Source organism: Rattus norvegicus, chromosome 16, assembly GCF_021556685.1.
Source record: "Rattus norvegicus strain SHRSP/BbbUtx chromosome 16, alternate assembly SHRSP_T2T, whole genome shotgun sequence".
Lineage (NCBI taxonomy): Eukaryota > Metazoa > Chordata > Mammalia > Rodentia > Muridae > Rattus > Rattus norvegicus.
Genome location: NC_141549.1, coordinates 19916145 through 19930117, shown reverse-complemented (window position 1 = coordinate 19930117; position 13973 = coordinate 19916145).

Sequence of the window (13973 nt, the reverse complement as noted above, 5' to 3'; positions counted from 1 at the left end):
TCGACCAGTGCTTCTGAGAAGTCTCTGGGACTGCTAGAAGGCCCACAAACTTGTCTAAGAGAGTCCAGGGGCATTTCTCCAGAGGTTGCTGGAAGCCTAACACACCTCAGACCCAGAGGCCAGGGAAAATCCATCTGCAGTGAACCTGACATTTGTCAACCAGGCGGCACAGACATTCGCTGAAAACTCTAGCGGCTGGAAGGATTTGAAAGTAAGCACAAGGCTGAGCTTCTGGCTATAGCTGGAAAAGTCTTTAACAACAGAGAGGCTCCGGAGGATGGGCAGACTAGGGGATTTGCCAAGGTACTCCTAGCAGCTACTGGAAGAGACCAATGGCCTCTCTAAGACCCTGTTGTGTAAGGGGTACCAACTTGGCAGCTGCTGCTTTGCATTCAAGGATGCAAATAAAATCACCATGGGGCAAGAAAACATTATAACCATCCCTCAGACTGCTGCATTATCAGCCCCTGCTCCTGAACCCGCCTCGCATTAAATGCCACCCTGCCTCCTCCCTAAACCAAGCCACTCTGCTCCTGAACTGGACCTCACAGCAGAGAGGGTAGACACCTTCCTAGCTCTAGTGCTGATTAAGGCTTATTATAATAATAAAAGTTGTGTGCCTTTTATCAAGGAACTGAATGACCAAAGGTAGGGCAAAGACCCCAGATTGAGAAATATTCTCTACAACAGGGTTGAACCAATTAAATGTCCTTTAAAGAACTGCCTTGGTCATAGCGCCTCTTCCCTTGGTCATGGTGTTTTATCACAGCGATGGAAAAGTAGCTAAGGCATATCCCGTGACTTAAACATAATGTATATATTTAACAATGTTTGAGTACTGGTATTGTCTCGGTTGATGTTATAGTCTGTGACCGGAATAACAGAAGAATGAAGACAGAAATCTGCTTGATATTTGTGTTGTTCATCTTTGTTGGTATTCGGCCTAAACTTCACCCCCACAGCTACCTGGGAACAGCCAGGTATGCTCCGCCCCACAGTTGCCTGGCAACAGCCAGCTGTACCTGACTATAAAGGAGGCTGCTTGCCCCTTCTCTCCCTCTTGCTTTCTCTTTGTTGTTCACGTCTCTGCACTCTTCCCCTCTGTCCCTTCTCTCCCCACCCCCGACTCCCCTTCCCTCCACATGCTGGGAAGGGCGGCCTTCCCTCTCCTCTACTCTTCTTCTGTCATTAAACCTCTCCACTTGGAACCATGTTGGTTTGGTGTGTTTTATCCGGGCACGGGCTAAGATGTAAACCCTAACAATATTGATATTTGATGTTCTACATCCAAATAGGAACAGTTCTGTAAGTAGTCACATAGTGGCAGCTCATATTTACAACTTTTACACTTTTCACTCATTAGTGGCACGGGCCATCCGTAATAATAGCAACATCGTGTTTTAACTTGACCTTAAGCTAGCCATGATGAAAACTGAGAGTTGCTGCAAGGATTCCCATAACTCCAGACATACTCTTTCTCCCGTGTGTGTGGCTCAAGAGACAAGTTTCAAGCTGATAATCTGGACCCCTCACCCATGGTGACATAATATAACGTTACTCAGTACTTAAGGCCATCGGGCACTGAAAGACGGGGGAGTCATCTTAGCTTTCAGATCAATGGAATGCTTCTTGTGCTTCCTTGTAAAGGAGACCTCTAGGTCATAAAGCACAAAGTCATAGAAAATGAAGGAAAAATGTTTATTATTGGTCATTAATAGCGATGCAGAACTTAAAGTAGCAAAATCCGTGTTATCTGTAAAGGATTTACTAATAGACTCCCTTACAAAATATTAAGTTAACGAATTCCATTAACAGAGTGTTGTTTGCAGTACGGTAATCATTGTGCTGGCCAGGTTTGAGGAAACTACTGGAAATTTTATACTCAAAGTTTAGGGCTGCGGAGTTTTGAAAACTCATTTGTTCATTCAAGACTGACCTCCAATCAGGCTCCATTCCCATAACAAAAGGAGACAATCCTGACTCACAGCCACCCAGTAGGACACTCCCCTAAGGGAGTATCACAGAGTTTATGGCCATCATTAAGTCAGTCCCTGTGCTCTTTTTGTCTGTTTGTTTGTTTGGTTGGTTGGTTTGGTTTTATTGGATTTTTTTTTTTATTTCTTTACATTTCAAATGTTACCCCCTTTCCTGTGTCCTGTCCATAAACCCCATATGCCATCCCCCGAGTTACATAAACATACATGTATATGCACATCAAATTTTTTTTATTTACTTTTACACTCTAGATTTTATCCCTCTCCCGGTCAACCCTCCTACTGTTCCACATCCCACACCTCCTCCCTGCTCCCCACCGCCCCCCTAAACTTCCTGGGGCCTTCAGTCTCTTGAGGGTTAGATGCATCTTCTTTGACTAAGACTTTAGTACATCATTTTTCAAAAAAAGGAAAAGGCTGGATGTGGTGGTATCCATCACTCCCATCCTCCCCCATCTCTTTCTTTAGCTGAGGTGAAGCAGGCAGGAGAGAGAGCACAGCCAACCACCCAGCCGGAGTTCTCAAGGAATAGCCAATCCTGATGAAGGTTTCCATTTTGTTTGCAGCAACCTCAAGCCCTTGGCTGCTACAGAGCACCCACAGCAGCTTTCAGCATGTTTATTCAGATCTGGATCTGGGAAATTGCGTTTCTGAGAATCATTCCTTCCCTTTGGTACCCCATCCAGAGAGGTAAGAAGGGGTCAGTAAGTGTCTGTAGTCCCTTAGTTTCTTAGATTGAATGCTTTGGGTCTCACAATCGTGAGCTGGCATTTAACATATTAATCTTCCATTGCTGTATGTGTTTCACAGCATACACTGAGGCATTCACAAACGTTAGGCACTGTGGGAGCCGTATTGGATTTGGGCCTGGTTGCTTTGTCACTGTGTGGCACAAGAAGTTTACATTCACAGAATGTTGTCAGCCTGAACAAGACCCTTCTGGGTCTCTAGCAAGGTTTGACCCCTGCTGAGCCCTGCCCTTGCATGTGGAAGCCTTTTGTCCCCAACTGGGAACAGTCTGGCCAGGTACTTCTCACCTGAGTCAGAATTAGGCTGGCCTTCCTGGTTATTTCCCTAATTTATTCAGGCCACATAGTCGGTCCTTTGTTACCGAAGTCTCAGCCAGGGTTCCCCACTGTGCTTGACAGATACCTGCTAAGTGGTGTTCTTTAGATATATAGTTTGGTCAATAAAGAAACCAGAAGCTCTCTTCCTCTTCTGGCTTGACACGAATAACCTGTGTGTGTGTGCTTCTTTCATCCCGCAGGCTTTCGCCCGATTCTCGGTACCGTGTCGGTGCTGGCGCCGACAAGGCACTGTACAATCAGACCAGCAGAAATTCTCCCTAGTCTGAAGTCTCTGGAACAGGGCCAAATTACCACTTTAAGTTGTATTGTGCATTTTGTTAGAGACTACAGACATGAGCTATGCATAGGTCAGGAAGACTGTCCGGATCAATAATGGTTTATAACTGAAAGAAAAGCACACTGACTACTGCTCACTATTGTCACGCAAGCGAAGTGGGTAACTGCCCATTAATACAAAATGGCACCTGGAATTAGCTCAGTGACTGTGCTGGCTATCCTTACCTCAGCTAGATACACAAACTAGAAAGGAGGAAACCTCAATAACGCCTCCATAAGATCCAGCTGTAAGGCATTTTCTCAATCAGTGATCAATGGGGGAGGGCCCAGCCCCACTGTGGATGGGATGAAAAGGTTATGGAGTTGGACAGTTCATTACCCTCAACACTAGGGTGGTGCCATCCTTGGGCTGAGGGCCCTGAGTTCTATAAAGAAGCAGGTTGAGCATGACAGGAGAAGCAAGTCAGGAAGCAGCACCCTCCATGGCCTCTGCATCAGCTCCTGCCTCAAGTTCCTGCCCTATTTGACTTTCTGTCCCTGCTTCCTTCAGGGATGAACAGTGCTATGGAAGTGTAAGCTGAATAAACCCCTTCCTCCCAACTTACTTTTTTGGTGTGGTGTTTTGTAGCAGCAAGAGAAATCCTAACTAAGATGGTGAACAAGTCCAAGTTGTACTAGGAAAAGCTATGTGATTTGATTATGATCTACTCTTTTTAATATTTCTGTATTTATTTTCATGTGTATGGGTATTTTGCCTGAATGTATGTCTGTGTACCACATGTGTGCCTGGTGCCGGAGGAGGCCAGAAGAAGGCATCAGATCCCCAGGAACTGGCAAAACAGGCAGTTGTAAGCCACAATGTGGGTGCTAGGAGTCAAACCCAGGTCCTCTGCAGGGAGCCAATACTCTTAACTCCTGAACCATCTCTGCAGTCCCAAAATGAGCTACTCCTGAATCAGAGAATGAAGGGTTAATGTTTAGAATTTCAGCATATTTTGATAAACAGTAACATTTATTTTAGTTACCTGATGTACTATACTTTGAATTGCCAAATGATGTTGTATTTTCTCACTTGATATTTGTTTTCTGTGACTCGTTTACTTCTGCTTCTCGGTGGTGTCCTAACTTTTTGATATCTTTGTGTACACACTAACAGTTGCTACGATGGTGTGCCTGTGGAGGTCAGCAAACAAACTGTGCGTGTCTCTCGTTCCACCACATGGATTCTGGGTATCGAACTCTCCCCACTGCCAAGCTTGGCAAAAAAGCACCTTTACTCACTAAGCCATCTTGCTGTTTCCTTTTGTGTTATTCAGAGAGTACCACTATGCAGTGTGAACAAGTCTCCATGTTAAATCCTCAGTAATAAAGCCAGTATAACTGTAATTTTCACTTACAGTATCCTTAGATGACAGTATCCTTTCCAATCTTAAAGGAATCTTTATTCTGTGCTGAGTAAAGTTTTCTAGAAACCTTATTTTGGCATTGGTGAGATGGCTTAGTCTACGATCTGTATAGTGCCTTTGCTCAGCCCCACCTACGGGTCACGGTGAAAACAAACATCCAGAGAGCGGCTCCTTGTGGATGCTCCATGTTGTTTGGTTGCAAAAACTCATCAACATTGGAGTTAGAGAAGACTGTGGAAGAAAGACAAGCGTCGTACGGGAAGGTTTGGGGGAAGAAGTTCCGGATGAAAAGGTGACGGAGTCGCACAGTTCATTACCCTGAACCAGAAGCACGAGCAGCGCCGGATGGGTTCAGGTTTCCTCTCCACTGGAAAGAATTAAGTATTTTGGCCACTAGTAGAGAAGAAAACAATTTTCCTTTAAAACTGGATGGATTAGCTTGAAGTCTTTTGACGCTTCAACATTATAAGTAGTAGCTTTCGATTCCGGATGTGTTTTGCTTTCTAATAGTAAGGGAAAGGATGCCTGTGTAGGGTGACATAGCAACTACAAAGTTTTTGCAAATGATGGTTGAGCAATTTCATATTATAATCACTGGCTGAAATTACCATAAGGAAATCTTTCTTTCAACACAACATTCCGACTCACTGACTTACAAAAGACAGGTTTTAAATGTAGTGTATGGCTGGACTTAGTGGCACAAATCCGGCCACAGCATTTGGAAGTTGGAGTCAGGAGGGTCAGGAGTTCAAGGTCATGTTCAACCACATAGCAGGTTTGAGGTTAGCCTGGGATATATCTTCATCCAAATAATAAAAAATATCTAGCTTATTAAATCTAGCACACATGTACATAAACTTTCATTAATTACCTATCATAAAAAAAGTCAAATGATGTATAAATCTATAACACTCTGGTGTTATATAGATCACAGAGAAGAATTGAAACAATGTTTAGGAAACCATTGCCAGGAAACTTGGATGTAAAGAGGAGGAAAAGATGAGTGGAAGACTCTGCTTAGGATGGCCTTGTTAGGCACCAATGGGAGGAGAAGCCTTGGGTCCTGCCAAAGCTGGGGATGTCAGGGTGGGGAGGCAGGAAGGGGTGGGTGGTTGGGTGAGGGAACACCCTCATAGAAGAAGGGGGAAGGAGGGAAGGGATAGGAGGTTTATAGATGGGAAACCATGAAAGGGGATAACATTTGAGATGTAAATTTTAAAATATCCAATTTAAAAAATAAGGAAAAAAAGATTCTGCTCTGGGAGAAAATATGTGTGTGTTGAATTTCTTGAAAGGAAATAAATATGAACACATTTGCATATGAACTGAACCTCTACCTCAGTAGGTAAAGAGAAAGCAGACATGCACAGGTTTGATTGTACATGAAACAGAGACTAGATATTTCAATAAGAATGAAGAAAGCATATAAAAAATTCCAAAGATACTCTGCAAATGTGATCCTGCCAAGGATACACCAAAGAGATGCGTCTGTGGGTTACTTTGTAGGGGAAATCAACACTATAACATGAAGTCAGAACAAGACAAAAATGAAATGAAGAGAAAAAAAATCACCTTCATGAGGTCAGCCACTAGTGTGTGTGAGAAATGAGCACAGGTTCCCCACCTCCCAGGGTGTGCACTATCTCTACCCTTCAATCAACATGGCCACCATGCTGTGAACCACCCAGTAGCTGCAATGGGATGTTCATGTATTGTAGGATGGGAACCCTTACAGAAACAGGAGTGTTCCTGGGATGACTCTTCTCCGTTGTCAACTAAACTACATCTGGATTAACTAAAACCCAAGTGGTTAAGAGCACTGGCTACGTTTCCAGATTCCCAGCACCAACGTGGCAGCTCACATCTGTTCCAGGGGATCTGACACCCTCACACAGACATATATGGGGCCAAATCACTAACGTGCATAAAATAAAAATATATAAAGCACTTTTTTAAAAAACCCAAGCAGTTGGGTATACCTGTGAGGAATCCTTCTTAATTAAATCATTTGCAGTAGGAAACCACACATTTAATCTGGACCTTCTAAGGTGGGAAGGTCCACCTTTAATCTGGGCTACACCTTCTAGTTGTTGCAGGATATCTGATCCCACTGTGAATCCCAAGATTGTGTTATTTACTGGGAAAAAAACTGTTTCTAGCTGTGGTGTGGCTCAGCCCTTAGCTCACACCTTTAATCCTAAACAGTGAAGGTAAAATTAGTTTACGGAAGGAAACACCCATGTGTGAAAGTGATGTCTAATTGAATAGCAGAAAAAGTGACAAATCAGAGAAAGACTTGGCAGAATAGGAGATGCCCAGCTCTCACCAGAAGAGAGAGGAAAGGGAAGCTATTTAAGAGAGAGAGAAAAGAAACAGTTTTACCAGGACAGTTATAGAGAGAGGTTTCAGAGAGACCGATGAAGACAGAATGAGCAGAGAATGAGAAGGAGCCAGAAGATTAGAACAGATTGCCGTGGTTAGTATGAGGCCAAGCAAAGCAATTCAGTAGAGGCCAAGAGAGAGAAGCCAGATCGCATCACTCAGCTTGGAGAGGAGTTTAAACTAGAACAGCTGAGTTCAATCAACCAGCCAGCGATCAGAAAGAACAAGAAAGGGTGAGCTTATTCAGCAGAAATCTCAGAGGCTGAAAACGTTCTAGGCTTAAATAAGATTGTACAGAGGCTAGAAGCTTCCAGGACTAGGCCTAGGAGACTGAGAGATAGATAGATAGATAGATAGATAGATAGATAGATAGATAGATAGATAGATAGATAGATAGATAGATAGATAGATAGAGTTATAGATATAGATAGATATAGATATATATATATATATATACTGGATTCCTGAACTTTCTATAGATAATCAGTCATTGTTGGATTAGCTGAACCACAGCCTGAAAGCCACTCTAATAAATCTGATAGACAGACAGAGACAGACAGACAGACAGATATAGATAGATACTCTATCAGTTCTGTCCCTCTAAAAAACTCCTGACTAATATAGGGGTGAGCAAGTACATGAACATCCATGGCATGAGCATGACAGTGTCAAGGACACTAATGGCTCAGACCTATGAAAATGGCAAGGAGTTCCTCCAGTCAGGCTTAGAGGAACTGCAAGGTCTTACCTTGTCCAAGTACAAATGCTGACATATGTGCTGAAGTATCAACACTCTTCCTCCTACCAATGACCGTAGCCTCAGATTGCCGCCCTACAGAACCCCCCACAGAGATTATTTAACCTGCCTCCTCATTCATATCCATAACAAACCCTGAGTTTCCAGGCTGATGGTACAGCTCCATCAGAGCACATGGCCCACCTGATCCCAGCTTTCCGGTCATGGGTCTAGCATGTCTTCATTTCCTGTCACCTCACTCAGGCTAACCTAAAGCTGTGCGGGTTGCAGCAGAGGCGTCTGGAATTGGGTTAGAGCACATGAGTCAGCAACAGAAGAAAACATCCTTACGGAAGCAATAAGATGGCTCCACAAACAGGTGAAGGGCCTTGACGCCTGGACTAATGTCCTGCGTTTGACCAGAACCAACACGACGAACCAACGTGTTGGCCTCTGATCTCCATGCGCATGCTGTGGCATAAGCATATCCTCCCAAATAATTTAACAAAAAGAAACACATAAATATCAGCTTAATATAAGTGTACATGTATATTAAACATTATTTTGGATATTGCATGGTTGCATATGCTCATGTAGAGTTTGTATACAGATCCACATAGACATGACTTCTTGCTGGTCAAAGTCAGGTGACAACCTTAGGCCTCAGACTCAGGATTGGGCTAGCTCTCTAGGAAGCTACAGGAATCCTCCTGCCTCCATCTCCCTGGTCCTGAAAGTTCACACTACCACACTCAGTCATATTCAATTGTTTTTGGTGGGTTTTTTTTTTCCATTTTATGTGTATGAGTTTTTTGCCTACATATATGTATGTGCATGGTGCATGAAAAGGTCAGAAGAAGGTACTGGATCCTGTGTAACTAGGGTTACAGGTGGCTGTGAACTGCTGTGTGGATGTTGGGAACTGAACCTGGTCCTCTACAAAAGCAGATACTCTTAGCCTCTGAGCTCTCTCCAGTCCCATACTCACTTTTTAATATGGTTCCAGGGATCGTGCTCTGTCGGTCCTGTTATATAAAAGCCTTTTCCTGGAGAGAGGCAACATACATTGTCTGCTTACTCCAGAAAGGGAACTCAGGACAGACCAAAGGAAAGAGTGCACCCAAGTGCAGCTTGATGAATCAGTGAGTTGTCTGAACTACGAGCAGGAATGTAGAGAAAGGGTCACCTGTAAGTGCAGGGATCACTCAAAGTCAGTTTCTTCCACAAAGCCCGTGCTGGCCAGCTGTAGCAGTGTGCATCTTAGATCTCAGCACGCAGGAGGCGGACTAGTCTACACCAGGCCAGCCAGGGCTACATAAACCCTACCTCAAAAACAAAAAAGAGTAAAAGAAATAAAAATGGAAAAAGGAAGAAAGAAAAATTAAAGCCTACAATAATATGGCTGATGATCTGGAGATCTCTGCACCACAGTGAGCTGAGGCAACACTCTGCCCCCAGGTCGATGTCCTCTCACCCAGCAGGTGACATCTGTTTACCTCCTGAGTCTCATGAGCCTCCCCTCCCCCAGGGAGGAATGTTTCACTCCTGAATCAACTTTCCACAGCCCTCCACCTCCTTCCAGGTCTGACATTCTTCCGGCCTGAGTTCCCTGAACAACTTTGATATGTCCGTCTACCACTAAGCACGGAGACAAGGCCACGTCAGCAGTCATTGTTCTCACGCGTTTCATTAACAGTTTTACTGCTCAACACCCACTGTAAAAGAGTTTCCTTCCATGGCCGAGTCTGGATGACAACAGTGCAAATGACTGTTAAGAGCAGTGACCTACCCCGATAGGCTCTATGACTTCCTCTGCCACATGCTTTGTCCTGATGTGAGCTCAGTCCTGTGTAGTAAGCCTTAGTTAGAGAGCTGTTGGTTGTCCCTACTTTTATGCCACTATTGCACAAGCTGGCACATCCTGCCCGACATGTTGGCACTGTGGCACACAAAGTCCCATAGGACTGTTAGGGACAAGTCTACCTCAGCAAAGCAGTAGAAAAACGTTCTGGCTTTGCTACACGATTTGGCCTTTCGGAGGAAATGGAAATCTGAAGTGTTTCTAAGAGAGTCCTTAGGAGCTGGCTGGGCACTCCTGACTGCAGCAGGCTGGTTGCAGTTGACACCAGAATGCTTCTGACCACAGCAGAGTCCCCACAGTAACCTGCCTGGCTATCCCAGCATCTGTGCTGCCCCCACCTTTCTGCCCCGATGTAACCCAACAAACTCGCCCAGCTGAGCTACTGTCCTCTGTTATCCAGGGCATGCTGGCAGATTTTCACTAAAGCTGCTATTTCTTTTTTTTTTTTTTTTTTTTTTCGGAGCTGGGGACCGAACCCAGGGCCTTGCTAGGGCCTTGCTCTTGCTAGGCAAGCGCTCTACCACTGAGCTAAATCCCCAACCCCAAAGCTGCTATTTCTTTCCCACAGAGTTTGACTATGTTCAGTGACTTCTTGCTGTGCCTACTTATATTTATATCCTACGAATGGTGTGTCTTCACCAACCATTAGGATCTTACTTCCTAGACCTCCCATGCAGTCAGCAGCGGTGGCAATAGATTTTATGGTTTGCAGGGCCCCTTGGCTAACAATTCATAGGGAGGTAGTCATCCCTGGCAATGGGCTTTTACTTAACAACCTTACGACCTCTGAGGGTAACTTTTCCACTATCACGGTTTGCCTCCCATTTCAACTGCTTTTAATGTTCCCTCAGATGCTTCTCTACATTGAAAGATACTCAGCTCTGTGTTAAAACTCCCATGCACACAGGAAAGCTCTCCAAACGCCAGCAGTCGCTCATCTCAAGTCAGCTGCTCTCAGAAGTCAGCAACTGAAGAGACACATCACTAAAATGTTATAAGGTCCGTCACAGCCTGAAAGGATCCCATTGCTCATGTTTCCTTAAAAGAGCAATGTGAACAGAGAGATAGATGGAATACATCTCCTCAGCCAGCTTTCTACTAATTTACCCTGAACTATCCTTTTTAATCTGTGGTGCTTCTATGTCACCGTTGCGCACCTCACCGCTCTTGATGGCTTTCCTGGGGCTGGCAGAAACTGCTTGGCCTGACGCAGACTTAAGGGGAAACAGGGCCGCTTGTGATTTGAGTTGGCTCCTTGAGTCTGACAAGATCTAGGCTGCGGACAAGGTCAATGACTCTTCCTCAGCCATTCCTGGTCACTGTCAGAGCCCTGAGAGTCACTGCAGATTTGGGGCACTGCAGAGTGGATACTCACTCCCATTGTGTCTCCCTTAGTCACATATTGCTGCTGGGAGAGCCACAAGCCAGACAAACAATTCCCCTCTGGAGAGAAATGTGCAGCTTACTCTGGACATGACTGCCCAGCTTAGCCCGTTCTTTTATTTGTTGTCTAATCATTTATGCTTTCTCGGAACTGTTGCTCTGCCTTTAATGCCTTTCTGAAGCTCTCTGGCACAGTATTTGGCATTCTCTCAATTTTCTCCTTAGGAACTCTAAGGTAACACAAAATTGGCCACGTTTGCCCTCCAGTGATCAAGACAGATCGTGTGGTAGTTTGAATGAGAAATGACCTTCATAGTCTTAGACATTTGAATATTTGGTCTCCAGTTGGTGGCACTGTTTGGGGAGACTTAGGAGGTGTGGCCTTGTAGGAACGAGTTCACTGTGGGGTGTGATCTGAGAGCAAAAGACATGTCAGTTTTAGTTTCACTGTCTCTCCTTTGTGCTTGTGGTTCAAGATGTGAGCTTTTGAGTTCCTGTTCCTGTCATTTGCTGCCAAGCTTCCTCACCATGTTGGAGTCTCATCTCTCTGGCATTGTAAACCCAAGTAAGCTCTTCTTATAGCTAGCCTTGGGCACTGCTTTTTATCATAGCAACAGAAATAGTGCTGTCCTTTATCTCCTCTAGGCCAGCTTACCACTTTACATGCTCAACTCAAAATACCAGTCTAGAACGTTCTGGTCTACCCAAGCTTCTCCCACTTCATAAAGTTCATCACGGGACTCAACAAGTATATCAAAGCTCTGTGTCAGTCTTGAAGCCCATGTTGAATTATCCTCTTTAAATCCCAGGAAAGTCTGATGAGACCCAGCGAACTGGAATCAGATTCCAGCAAAGCCAATACTCTCAGCAAATCCTGTCCTTCACTGTCTGCCAATTGGGTACTCACTGGAAACTAAGATGATGATAACTAAGTGTCCTTAATGAATCAAAGAATCCAGCCTATGATAGACTGATTTTCCTCATGCTGCCTCCAGCTATTCAGCCTATGCTTGAGGAGGGAATATAAAGAGAATCTCTTATAAGCACCGCCTGTCAATAAAAATGCTGATGGCCAATGAGCTGATGCACGAAAACAGGAGGTGGAGCATTGGCAGGAAGAGGGTGTTCTGGGAAATAGTGCAAAAGGAAACACAGGAAGTAATTCAAGGAGATGGATGGAGGGGTTGGATATAAACCAGCAAGTAGCTGAATTGAGGCAGCTGCAGGGGAGATGCAAAGGAAGAGGCAGGCCAGGACTGAAATAAGAGGTAACTAACTAAATGGTAAACATAGAATAGTTTAAATAAATTAAGAGCTAGTCACATCCCCTCCCATGCCTCAGAACACCACGAACCAGTAGTCTGTGGTAGCCTTTTTCCTTGCTTAAGTTTTTACCAGTGTGGCTGGAGATAATGTTCAGTGGTTCAGAGGACTTGTTACCCTCACAGCAGCCCCAGATTCTACTCCAAGAATTCACATGGTGGCTCTCAACTATTCATAACTCTAGTTCTAGGAAATCTGATGCCATTTTCTGGCCTCTATGGTCATAAAACAGACAGGCATGACCCTCTGAATTGTAATACTCCCTCCACATTTGAAACAGCCTCAGGAAGGAGGGGGATACTCTTGAGCCTCAGGTGATAAACAGGAAATAAACAAAATGTCAGGTATCTGGGAAAAATAGAAGCTTGAAAGCACCCTGATGGCTCCTACCAACAGCAGACAGGGAGCAAACGGTTGGTGGGGTGAAGACTGGACCAACTGGCTGCAGAAAGGAACTGTGGGGCTGCCTGCAAGCAGCTGAGAATCCCAGTGATTGAACCCACACTAGGGTGGAATTTCTAGTGATACAGCTTTTGAGTTATCCCTGCTCCTAGTAGGCAATCCCTAACCCTTGCTCCTGTTACTAATGCCCCCCTCCAAAGAAAAGTCATTGGTTCACCAAATTGGACACTGGTGCAATCATTACGTTGGTTAGTTATCAGTTCCTTTCCTGGGATGAATAGATGTATATATGTATGTTGCATCTCCCCAAGAAATGTCACATAATACACACACACACACACACACGCACGCAAGCAAAGCATTCACACAGATAAAGTTTTCACCAGTTTGAGCAGTTTAGGTGCTGAGTAATTTCTCATTATTATAGTTTCTTGTACCAGAACGTTGCTAAGGCCCGGGTACTGAATCAGCCTTTCCCTGCTTCTGCATTAAAGGTCAGACCTGAAAGGTATCCTCATCACTTTTACCATCATCTTCTCTTCCTCACCCTCCAATTCTTCCCTGGGTTCCAAGTTCTTATCCAGGGGCCTGTATAGAACATATCTAATTTGTATTCTTTTCCTTTGAACACTGAACCATTAGAAATATAAACAAACACCTTCAAATCACAGGCCAACATGGAGATGCTAGCCACACCTTTCCTCGTAACTCCTCCTTTATAGAAACAACTTTCTCTGAAAAGCTAACTTTGCCTTAAATGTACAACTTATTACACACAGCAGCAGCCAGATAACCCTGCTGCCTTATCCCAGTGCTCTCAGTCCTATGGGATAGTCTTGGCTTGCCCTTAATGGTATACCTTTCTTCCCACAACTAGAATCATGCAGTCATTCCTCCCAAACCCATCTATGATTCTGTCAGGTGCCTATTCAGGCACTAAGTGTTGTGTGAGGAATTTCATAGGGGAACACAAGACACACGCATCTGCATACCTCAGAAAATGAACCTATGGCAGGCCAAAGTGATGATTCACCAAAATCCAACTTGATTGAACCAATTACTTTTTTTAATTATTACTATCTTTAATCTTTTTATAGTCCAGTTGCTATCCCCCACTTCTGC